The sequence below is a fragment of the Micrasema longulum genome, unplaced genomic scaffold (genome assembly GCF_059751315.1).
Source record: "Micrasema longulum isolate JH-2025_06_02 unplaced genomic scaffold, ASM5975131v1 h1tg001492l, whole genome shotgun sequence".
In the NCBI taxonomy this organism is placed as follows: domain Eukaryota; kingdom Metazoa; phylum Arthropoda; class Insecta; order Trichoptera; family Brachycentridae; genus Micrasema; species Micrasema longulum.
This window is the reverse complement of record NW_028278676.1, coordinates 222162-234594: the sequence shown is the minus strand read 5'-3', so window position 1 is coordinate 234594 and position 12433 is coordinate 222162. Positions and strand designations below refer to the sequence as shown.

Below are 12433 nucleotides of genomic sequence, written 5' to 3'. Positions count from 1 at the left end.
ATCTATTTGAATTACTTGTAAATATAGGCGCTGTACAGTACATTTATTTTTTATTTTTTAAGCTTAAAAAGCGCCAGGGGGTTTGGTATGGTAATGTTATTTATGTGAATTAAATACTCGTACTTACATATTGTATTTTTCAATATTTCAGCTAGTAATGTAAAATTGAATTTTGTAAGTACTGAAAATTAAAAAGGCGAGGGAAATAATTTAAAAAAATAAATAGCTATTAAAATAATTCAGTTTCGAAGTTACATCTCGAAATACCTCTGCACAAGACAGTAAATAAATATTGGAGAAGCATACCTATACATTATGTAGCACTTAAACCCTGTTTGTACAATTGGACACACCGCCCGTTCACCTTGATCGCACATGCGCGCACATACCTCGATCCAGTGCGATTATTTCCCAGCCGCGAGTGGTCAAAACACAAATTATTGCGTAGGTAGCCGACTCAATCAGAGGCAAAAAATCGCGGATATGACGCAGGCGCCTGGCATAGGCACGTGAGATATAGTAGATCCTGCTGTACTTAGTACTAGGAACTTGTACCGATAAGATCACGATTAGAGATGATTAATTCAAATGAAAATAATCGAATGCATCCGATTATTAAATTCACTCTAGATTAAATTTTTCTGCTGACATTTCTTCGTGGAACTGCATTTGAATTATTATAATAAAAATACGTATATAGGTTTATTCCACTTTTATTTTCCACATTTTCTATGTTATATACAAGAGCAAGCAGGGGATATAAATCGTGATTTTTTTTATAATTATGGAAATAAAAGAGTTTAAATTAAAATAATTTAAGAATAAAATAATAAGAATTATATGAATTTAAGTTTTGTTTGAATGCATATAATAAAAACCGGTGAAAATTTTATAATTTTATGAAGTTTTATAACGAAAATGTATTTGAATTACATGTTTTAAATTTTTATTAAAACTATAAAAGGGGCCGCTGGTTGGTAGTTTCATCGACAGCTTCGTCCCCGGGCCCGGGGTAATTAAGTGATTCTCTGAAAGCAAAATTCCCGGCAGTTAATTCTTATCGAGTAGCTTCATCGTTTGTATTTTAATGGATACAATAATAGGGAATGAACGTGAGTTACCTGATCGTTTAATATTATTTTATCGTTATTATAGATAAAGTGGAATAAAACTATATACGTATTTTTATTATTATAAATTCATTCTAAAGAAGTCCGAATAGAGCACAGCCCCCTTCCCCAGGATCTTAATTTTATTTACCACTAAATAAGGCAAACAAATAAGACTCTCGGAAAACAAGATTTCGGAAAATCTGTTAGGGACAGACATTTTTCAAACAATCCCCATTACCCTGTTTGCAATCATTAGTTACAAATTTACCAACCTTTATCTAAATGATTTTAGTCTAGATTAAAGTCTGTGGACATTTTTTTAAGTGACCACGACTCCCCAGCCCCAATCCACAGACCACAATAACCGCAACGCCCATCTCTATTATATATGATATAAAAGAAATGAATGATTCATTCGATTATTAATTAATTAAATTACTAATCATTCGACTAGTAAATTTATTAGATAATTTTTATCTCTAATCACGATCCTCGGTTATTTCAGGTTGAATGAACTTTTAAAAATTAAATAACAATATTTCACAGTAGTATTTGTGTTTTCGTGTCCGGGAGGAATAAAAAAAAATCCTTGTGTGAAATAGAATCAGAAGGCCGGAAAAGTTTTTTCAAATCGATGGTTACCCGTGGTTAAAAATATCAAAAAAGAAAACCGAGTGGAGCCCGCCTCGTGGTTTACTGATTTGCGTGTTTGCCTTACGTTTTCGAGGTCCCGGGTTTGATTCTGAGCAATATTTAAATGAAATATATGTATTTGATGAAATATTTTTCTCTACTGTATTCCATGGTCTCTGGACAGGTGCCTGACGCTCAGAAGATGATCATTTTGCCTTCATGTATGCAACAATTTTACTGATAAGCGATTGTAGCACCAATTATGTGTCTTGTGTACTATTCTGTGTGCGTTGTATAATGATACGAGTGGTTTCTAAACAATTAACTGTTATCGATTTTTTTTCCTTAAAAAAGGTTTGTTTTGTTGTTGATAATTTTACAATTTATTACACCTAATTGTAACTACATAAAAAAAGATAATTGATTGGAGTTAGAACTTACCGTCTATGTAACAAAAACGATTTAGATTAGCTGCAATTAGAATGCAAATACAGTGCCCTATGTATCACAATTAAAAGTCATAGGTACAGAAGTAAAAAGTAATTTAATAAATGCTGTAACAAATTTAATGTGACTCAGAGAAATGGCATTTAGTTTTCTGTAATTAACTGACCTTCTCGAGATTGTCCGAAAAATTTAAAAAGACCTCTAGACCAAGGCTGATGCTGAAATATTTTTTAATTGTTTCCTGAAAAGTTTTCTCGTTCCATATTAAGAATTCTAAAATTCAGTTGCAGTGAAAATATGTTATTTTTTTCACTGTTCTCAAAGTCTATGTCTGAGGCTACTAATAGGCAATTCTCAACGTCTTTTTTTACAATTCCACATACCTACATCCGTACATACGTACATACATTTTTTTGGATGTAGCCACTTCACTGGCCCATAGACTCAATAATAAAAGTTGTTTTTTAAGATTTGATAAGCAATAAATAATGAGATGGATTTGACGAATATGATGCTTAATTAGGTGCGTAGATTTTCACGGTCACTTTTATCGTTTCTTTCTTCACCCTAGACTAGAGTTGCCATATTTCGCTAGGGTCTCGTCGGGACGTTCTGGAATGGGGATATGCAGCAACAAAAAAAAGCAATTTTATAGTGGTTTTTCAAAAATGTAATAGATATGTTTTCCCTACGTTTTATGCGGTACTTCAATTTATATTTTTATTTATAATTTTTTTCTGACTGAATATTGACGTAATAATGCAATATTGATTCTACAGTCCCTGGCAGCAGACGACATTTTTTATCGTTTCTTTTTACTAGGCCACTATCAATTATACTACTTTTTAAAATGTGGTTTTATGAGTAGGAATGGAAATTAAACTAAATTTCAAAAATTGGAAAAAAAATGTTTCTCAGAGCCCATCAACTTCCACTCTATCGAGGCAAGATGGGCTTTAATGAATTTCTTTACCTCAACCATATTTACACATTCATTGTCAATACGGTCGTAGAAGATGTATGTTGATTAACAGCGTTGTACTGTGTTAGTCTAAATCGGGACATTATAGGTTTCATCGGGACGTCGGGACATAGGGCTCAATAACGGTGACAGTCCCGATATATCGGGACGGATGGCAACCCTACCCTAGACCTATCTTTTTTGTAAGATTCCGCGTAGGTTGGATTGGTTCCGACGCGACGTTTCGGCTACCGTTGCAGGAGCCATCTTTAGGGTAAACTATGTGTTGTGTAAGTTCGATAAATTTATAACAAATACTTAATAATTAAAAATATTTTTGTTGTTTCGTATGTGGTTCCGGGATCTGTAGATTTTCTTTTCTGCACAACACAAATAGTCTACCCAGAAAATGGCCAAAATGGCAATAGTAGCCAAAACGTAGGAACGAATTTAACCAACACGTGATCACTAAATAAAAAAGATAAATTAGGGTATTAGAAGCAAACTCTACACCAAAAATGGAAAATTAGTTATTGATGCCTAAATAAACTATATATAAAAACTTAACCACCTAAATAATAGCGTAATTCAAAACCATCTCTAAATCTTACAAAAACAGCTTTGAATTATATAACTTGACACCGCAAACTCAGCATTCTCCATTGTGTAAGTAAGGCATGTATCGAAATCTGACAATTCCTTTTTCAAAGTTTTTCGAAAATATCTCAATACCTACTCAACTTCAATGGAGATTTCTAAGTTTTTTTCCAATATCCTCATATAAGGATATCTAATGATGTTTTTTTTATGCACTGTTTATTTTGGAAAAAGAAAATACAGTTATTTTCGTTGTATCGTAATATCAGTCAAAGAAATTTTTAAAATTTTTATTTTTATTAAAATTTTTAGTTTTTTTACAATATACATAAGAGGTAAAACATAGTATTAAAAAAATAAAGGATAATCACATAGCAATGAAATACATATTAATAGTAATAATAGTAAACGAAAAAATCCCACAAAGGCATGGCCTGTTCGTGGGTATACAAGAAAATGTTAATGAATTTTTGATCCTATGGTTTATTTATTTAACACTTTATATACAATATATATACATATAAGGGCGGGCACATTGCCTTAAGGCAATTTCTTCCTACCTACCCAAACCGTTCATTTTGAGAAAATTACAAATACATGGACATATTGAATCTTACAATGTTATACAAACATTAAAAACAAAGATTAACAAAAAAAAAATTAACACTATACTATGAAGAGAGAAGAGGGGTTGGGAAAAAAAGAAGAAGGATAAATAATGAATTAAAGGATAATAATGAATAGACAGTTATAATATTTTTGTGTAACATAAGGAAGAGAAAATAAAATATTATGTAAAAGATTATATGGTATTTTTTAAAAATATTAATTTAAAAAGGAAATAGAAAACATAAAGATATTCCTTCTATTTTTAAGAGCAACAAAATATATCATAGAAAAAAAGAGTTCATATCTTTAGTTTGAATTCAGGATAGTGCGTGTTTTTTAAAAGAAGGAAAATTTTGAAAGATTGATCTAATGATGTTGGGTTATGATTTGTGATTGAGTTTTTATAGCATCCCGTTATTCTATATTTTATGCACATTTATGGGGTTGAAGTATTTAAGTCGATCGGTTGAAGTTGATATAGTAGAATGAGGTGAAAAGAACGGTAAATGTTGGGATAATTCAATGCTGAGACTACTTTTTATTTTATCTATGGATGTTTTTATCGGAATCCCGTATAAAGGTACTCCATACATTAAAGAGCAATTATACACTGTGTTTCAGGGCCAGACCGCGAAACTTTAGAGGAACTTTCCTCACGGTAAACTTTAACAAAAATGCTAATATATTTATTTTTAAAACTCATTTATATGAACGAAATTAATTGTTTGGATTTGAAAATGGAGACAATACTTTATTCCTCGGATTTGCATCTCTTCCAGAAACCCCGTCTTAGCTGCATCCTAGTTCGCGCCTAGTGCGTATCGCTTCGTTTGTTAAATAAGTTTTTAATCTTATTTTTTAAAAAAGCAAAAAAACGCGATTTTCCAAAAAAGAACACTAAAAACGTCCCTCTGAAGTTTCACGTTATGGCCCTGAAAAAAACGCGTGACAAATTAATTACAATATTAATAACACTGAATAAAGTATGGGTTATAGATTCGTTATAATCACTATCGTTTGGCAAATATTTCAAAACAAATAAATAATATATTTTTACATGTCTACAACAATCATGCCATAGATACTCAATTGTATATTAATAATCATTAAATTCACATGGATTTAATTGATTATGGAAGTTGCGCTGACCTAAACGACTAGGTTGATTTGAAAATATATTTTATTTTAAAGGGTATTTTAATTTATAAACTAATTTCTCTGATTTTTCATATAAATGTTTATTATACTCAACAACCATAACATAAGATACGCCGATGGGGATATAATACTAATATAAGGAGTCAACACTGTTCTGACATCGAGGCAATACTTTACATTGGTAAAAAGGTTTTTAAAATCTATATTTAGCCTAAAATTGGCCTATAATTTTGGTTTATTTGTAAATATAGTATTTTTTGATATAATGGCTGTTGTTTTCTTTTAATAAATAAAATATATAAAAATAAATATCCTTAAATGTGGCAGGTGAATTTTATACAGATGTGATATTTTTAACACTTGTGCATGGGGCAATAAGGAACACTTTTCCTTAAAAAAATGCAATTCGCCAAAAATGTCGCTTACGTTGTTCTGCCGATTATGGATCGATATATATATATGAATATGTATTAAAGAAAGTTTATATTTAAGATGTATTTTCTTTCTTTAAAATAATTTAAGTTGTAAATAATAATGTATTAAAATGTAATTACCTAGCTTGGAACGTGGTATGCACCTACTCTTGTAAACTGGGCAAAGTTTTTTTATAAAAAATAAGAATATCAGTAGATTTATGTTTACGTTTATTTAGCTTTATTTAAAAAAAAATGTGTTTGCGGTTTTATGTTTTCCGAAATACTTCTATTTTGGTAGCCATTTTCAACGAGTTGTAAATAATTCACTACTAGAAAATGGGAATCAAGTTGTGGTAGAGTGAGGTGCGATCCTCGAATCGCTGGTCCGTGAGTTTGCGACACTAGCTAAAGGACCATGATTCATAAAAATATCACAAAGCAAAATAAATTTATAATTGTAAATGCACCCTCCTCTAGATACAAATGATCGGGTGGTAAAAAGTCCATTACCTCCTTCTGCACATCTAGAAAGACACCGATTGAGGCATTATGCAAGTTAGGTTGAATTCGAAATTTTTGTCGCAAATGCGTAATAGATTTAACACATTTTCATTAAAAAAAATACTAATGCAGCCCTACTGCAGAATGTTAATAGATACAACTTGTGGGCACGTACTATTTCTAGGCTCTTCATTGGTTTAGGAAAACTGGATCAACAAGGCAATGTTCGTAAATTATAGAAAGAAGCTTATTGAATAAACAAGGTTGCCAAATAATAAAAATCGTTATTGTATGATTTATTGTACCTGCTTTAAGACATTACACATGTTTAAAAAACGCCAGAAGCTTACTTTTCTAATTATTGAGGGAAAATTAAGCATAGGAAAATTCATGTTCCTACGTACAAACATAAATATAGCGCTTTACCTTTCGAGGCGGACGAATTACAAACAAGTTCTTGTTTCTTTTCTATTACAATTTATTATTTACTGAAACCGTTATCTATTACCTCCGTTAGCTGGTTTATGTAGCTACTTTACGCACTGTGTAACATGAACCATTTGGCCTATGTTTAAACATCCATCTTCCTCAACTCTTCCATCTGTTGACATTTGTTAAATAAAAGAACTGACTCCTGTATTTACATGGGTGAGATTCATTTAGATACATTATTTCACCTACTAGACAACGCCTGAAAATACTTTAATACTTCTTTTTATAACAGTTAATTAAATCAATAAAATTTTAAGTGTATCCAAATAAAAAACCTTTGTAGAATAATGTTGAAAATTTCAAAATAATATATAATTTTTAACCATTTGTGGATTTGTGTGGCAAGTTTTAGAAGTTACGGTGACGATATGTGTTGTTAATTACTAAATGTACAATATATTTCAATTGCATTATTTGACCTTCTGAGGTTCCTAAATATAGGTACACAATCCGCACAAAAAACTAAACTGATGGCAACACAAAAAATGCAATAACATTCTGCATACCCTTGAAGAAAACTTTTTATTAGATAATAGTTCCATCATTCGCGATGATATAACGCGATGATCTAACGGTGCAAGGTACCTATCACCTCTACCAGCATAGACTATCAAATTATTCATTCAATATATTCATAACGCATATGCAAAGGTCCATCAATTGCATTGCGACTATGACAATTTGAAAATATATTATCGTTTGGCGTCGACTAACTTGCATCTGTACAATTATTATTCTTCTTTTTCCACATCACCAGACGCCTCCAAGAGACCGTATGGATAGCCGGCACTTTCGCCTCCTCCCACGTCCATAAGTTCTGCCGAATAAAGCCAAAAGATCTTCATTGATGGCTTTCGGGACGGCGAAAGCCCGGAGGTGTGAAGAAGAGGCAACTTGAGTTAAGGCTCTCCTGAGGTATTCGCAGTACGTGTCTAAGTCAAGACCCCCCGCCGCACTCTCAAAACGCTTGTTGTTGGAGGTTTTTGGACTTCAATGTTGGTGATGAAATTGAACGATCTCAAGCACTTACTCTCAATAACTTAAAAGTATGGTGTTTTGAGTTTTAGTAAGGTGCCTGGATTCACACCTATATATGAGTAGGTACTGGTATTAATTTTTTTTAAAGTACTACGAATAAATGATTTAAAACCTGCAATCTCTTCTTCTTTTCCCTATCCCTATATCCTGGTTAATCCAGGGTCGGGCCTCCTTGTGCGCAAGCACCAGTCTGTCCTGGGTTGTCACAATAGGAACATTCTGTGCTGCCAACACCTTCTCAATAGTAGACCACCACGTTGCTGGGGGTCTGCCTCTACCTCTAGTTTTAGCTGGGATGTTGAGCGCTTTTCTCACTGAATAGTCTTCATCTCTACGCATGACGTGACCATACCATCTCTTCCTGCTTTCTTTTTCATCTATCGGTGCCGCTTTGAACGACCCTCTGATATACTCATTGCGGATCCTGTAGCTCAATCATAAATAGCTATCGACGTGCTAATAAGCGACGTGATAACAATTTTTCACCGCGGTTGTTTATCGTTTTCGCTATAAAAATGGAACATCCGTGAACATCTAATATTAAATGTCAAAATGTTTACGTTTCGCAACTGCTGCGCAATCACAGATTTGAATTTCACCGGTCTAAATATTGAAAATATTCCAAAACTGCGTTTTTTATTTATTTATTTATTATTTATCATGATATTCATTGCATTTAGCCGACGGTTGGCAAGCCAAATGTCAAGAAAATCAGTCGCCATAGTAATTGTAATTAAATGTTCATATTTTTGTATTAGATACGCCTTACTATTTTACAAATGCAATATATTGGTTTATTTTTTATAGTAAACGCTGATTTTTCGCCAGTGAACTGTATTTATTTACCAGAAAAACAAAAAACAAACCGATACGAGATTAGAGATTACACACGCGTTGACTCATAACTTAAGCATGTTTATTGTTGTTTATTGTGATCCCTCAAATTCTTAGCATGTTTTTAAGCACATCGATAGTTATTTGTGATTGAGCTACAGTGCATGCGGGTTACACCACTTTCCAGCAGCAATATGTTCGTGCTTTTTGGATATTGTTCAGCATTTTGGACCGTACAACAGGTCTTACCACCATTTTGTATACTTTGCCTTTGCTTTTAACAGGCATCCTTTTATCGGAGAGTATGCGATCTCAATAATAGTAAATCCAATGTTAATTACTAAATACATAAACAACCTTCTTACAATTAACAATTATAATGATATCATGATCGTCATAATGAATCAGTGTACGCATTAATAAATAATATAATTTATTGATTATATTGAAGAAAAACAAACAAATGCAAAATTTATTTACCACCTACTTATCCACCAAGGATAACTTAGCGAAGTGGTGTGGTATAGCAGAATATTTGTACGTAACTATTCGTTCCAATAAGGGCAATACTTTTTTGATAATACTCGTATTAGGACGATTTTCTTTCGTCAAGAAAATTATATGAGTCTGTAAAACACAGCATTATATTTGAAATATTTTGAGCGCCCATAGCCAATGTAAATTTATACTAAAATTCAGTCCCCCTAGTATTGCATCCAAGTAAACCGATATCTCAACAAAGACGAATGAAATTTTATTAATACTTATATTTTATTCAGTTTTGCTTATTTTAAAGAAATGGTATTACGGGAGTTGCATAATTTTGGTGAAATTACGATAATATTATTATGATTGTCTAGTAAAGTTATTATTTTAATTTTTATTCAATAAAAAAAAGCTTAAGAATTATACATATTTTTTATGTTTATCTATTATATCGATGTACTCGTATGTACATTTCACATATTATATTTATACATTTGATTGAAAACATTTCTACTGCTTTAGAGCAAGATGCTGGTGTTTTTATTTGGCTTAATATTTATGATTTTAAAAACATTCACATGAATTGGGTTGTGGTCCCGTGGCTAGTGTATCGGACTCATGGATCAAAGGTCCGTGGTTCTAATCTCACTCTACCCCAACGTATTTTTTTATTTTATTTAAATAAAACATTAAAATACAATTATTCTTACATTTATATATTTTTAATATTCCTACGGTGACTATTATTAATACCTTTTTGATGTAGATGAAGCCAAAGGTTAAATATTTTATTATTTAATGTTTTCATTATTTTTCCGATAATATTAGCAGACCCAATACAAGTCAATAAAACTATTATTAATATTTAAAGCATTAACTTTGTAGTCAAACATTTAACTGAATGTTATTAAATATTTGTGTATGTAAGTACACGTCTCTTCGTCAGGACACTAATTAAACCAACATGCAAAACCCACTACACACCTTTATCATAGTTGTTGCACACAAATATAAAACCAACACGACATGCATTTTAAAAAGCACATGCACTGCTTAGGACAAAAATGCTCTGATTAGATTATGAAAATATTTTATGTTGTTTGAGAAATAGTTGAATAAAAAGGGAGTGGATGGAGAGGGGCGTGAGTTTGATAGGTTTAAGTGACCATCACAATGGAACATCGTATAACAGGCTATATTAAAGGTTGTTTGATTATTGATCAAAGGAACATTATTTTTTGAAGCCTTCCTAATGTGAAATATTTCCATATAATTTACTTATAGCCTTTTATAATTTTTATGTAAGATTTTAACTCCTGTATTTTTGATGATTGCATGACTCCTGCATGATTAAAATTGATTAGGCGATTTGCAAATTCGGAGAAATTGTTATTGTGAAGACACCTCATCCGTTTTTTAACACGAATATCAACATTTCTTGGTGTTCTTCCAACGTAACTGAAGGACCAGAAGGCATTTTAATTGGTAAACACCTGAATTATTGGATAAACTACATATTTTTATCTTTAAGAATCAAGAAATAATTTAGTAAACGTAGAAAAGTAGGTAAGGTAATGGCATCAGTAATGGACTGCACCTTAGTTATGGACAAAAGTTTATTAAATCCTTTAAAATAAGAAATATTCAACATATTTTCAATCATAAACTATAGATATTTATCTATCAACCGGGATGCATATCGCGACAATCGGCTATTACGTTAAAAAATATCTAGCATTTAAAGGCACCAATCGAACGGCGTTAGCGAAATTCATAATTTCTTGCAGAAATAATTAGTGAGGTGAGTAACTATTTTGTAATTAGTTGGTAGAAATTTTAGTAATTACTTATTGAAATATTAAATAATACGTTTTCTAGACATACCGTAGATACGAAATCAATCTAAATTCATACCTAGCTACTTGTATATTTTGTCAAATTTGAATGTTCATAACTGACTACCGATTTTCATCTTAGACCAGTGATGGACAAAATGTCCATAAATTGAGTCAAATAGTTTATATGTGTTTTCATCGCAGTTACCTTCAATTTAAGTCTGTCGTGCCGTCTTTGTTGTACATTATGTTTGTGGTACTGATAAGTGTACGCAATTTAGTCATGGACATGGGTGTCCAATACTAGTTGTCCATAAGTGGATCTTAAATAAAGGTATATTTTGTGTTTTCTTTTCTAGCCATGGCACCCAAAAAAAAAAATACGCCAAAACAAATGGGACGTGCCGTAGATGCAGAGAACAGGGGGGAAGCAGTAGGGGCAGCGGCGTTAAAATATGGTGTACCACAAATAAATAACCCAGGAATAATTGAAAACAAACTTTTTTCTTTGTTTGAAATTAGTACAATGACGTTATCTATTGGAAACACCTTCAGATGGTCGGAAAAAACCGATAAGATTGGGTACAAAATAGAAGACATTGTGGAAAGGATAAATGATCCTGTACAGCAAAATAAAAGAGGTTTTTTTTTAAAGTAATGAAGATGGAAAAATATTTACCTAATATCTATATGACCTAAAGAGATTTTGTTACTCATACGTCCAATGCTGGATGTCCATTACTGGACTTTGTCCATTAATGGGTGTCCATAATTAGATTTTGTCTGTCCATCACTGATGATTAGAAGTAACTATGGTTTTTCTATTTTTTTATTTAAACCTGTAACCCGTTATTAATTTTATTATTAAAAAAAGATTTCCAACATACCGTACTATTATTATTTAACATCGTCTGATTTCATTTTGTTAAAAATGGATCGTAGGGTTATGAAGTCTAAAAACATTTTCTAAAACTGTCCATCACTGGTGCCTTTACCTTAAGTGGTTACACACACATATTTAATAACATTTAGTAAATTGATTAACATTTACATTTTTTGTTATTCAATTATCTACGAACAAATACATATTGTGTACATAAGTAATACGTAACGAGGTGAAAATGAAGTACGTGATTGTATTTTACTGTCACCTCTAATAACCACACGTTAAGTCTGGTTGAATTACAGTAACTAATTATAATTAGTTTGAAGTATGCAATATAATCGTGTAACCAAAAATGTTACCAGGTGGAGGCGAAAGTATTAATTTAAATGATTATTTTTGGATAAACTAATATGGCAACGAAATACAGG

The 12433-nt window shown here is 31.7% G+C and overlaps 1 long non-coding RNA gene across 1 annotated transcript; it reads left to right on the top strand.

Annotated features, from left to right (window-relative positions):
* Positions 1 to 350: 350 nt before the first annotated feature.
* Positions 351 to 8008, top strand: LOC148275186 (uncharacterized). Its single transcript, XR_015824089.1, has 3 exons — positions 351 to 444; positions 1930 to 2099; positions 7684 to 8008. It is a non-coding gene; the product is annotated as an uncharacterized LOC148275186 (long non-coding RNA).
* The last annotated feature ends 4425 nt before the right edge of the window (positions 8009 to 12433 follow it).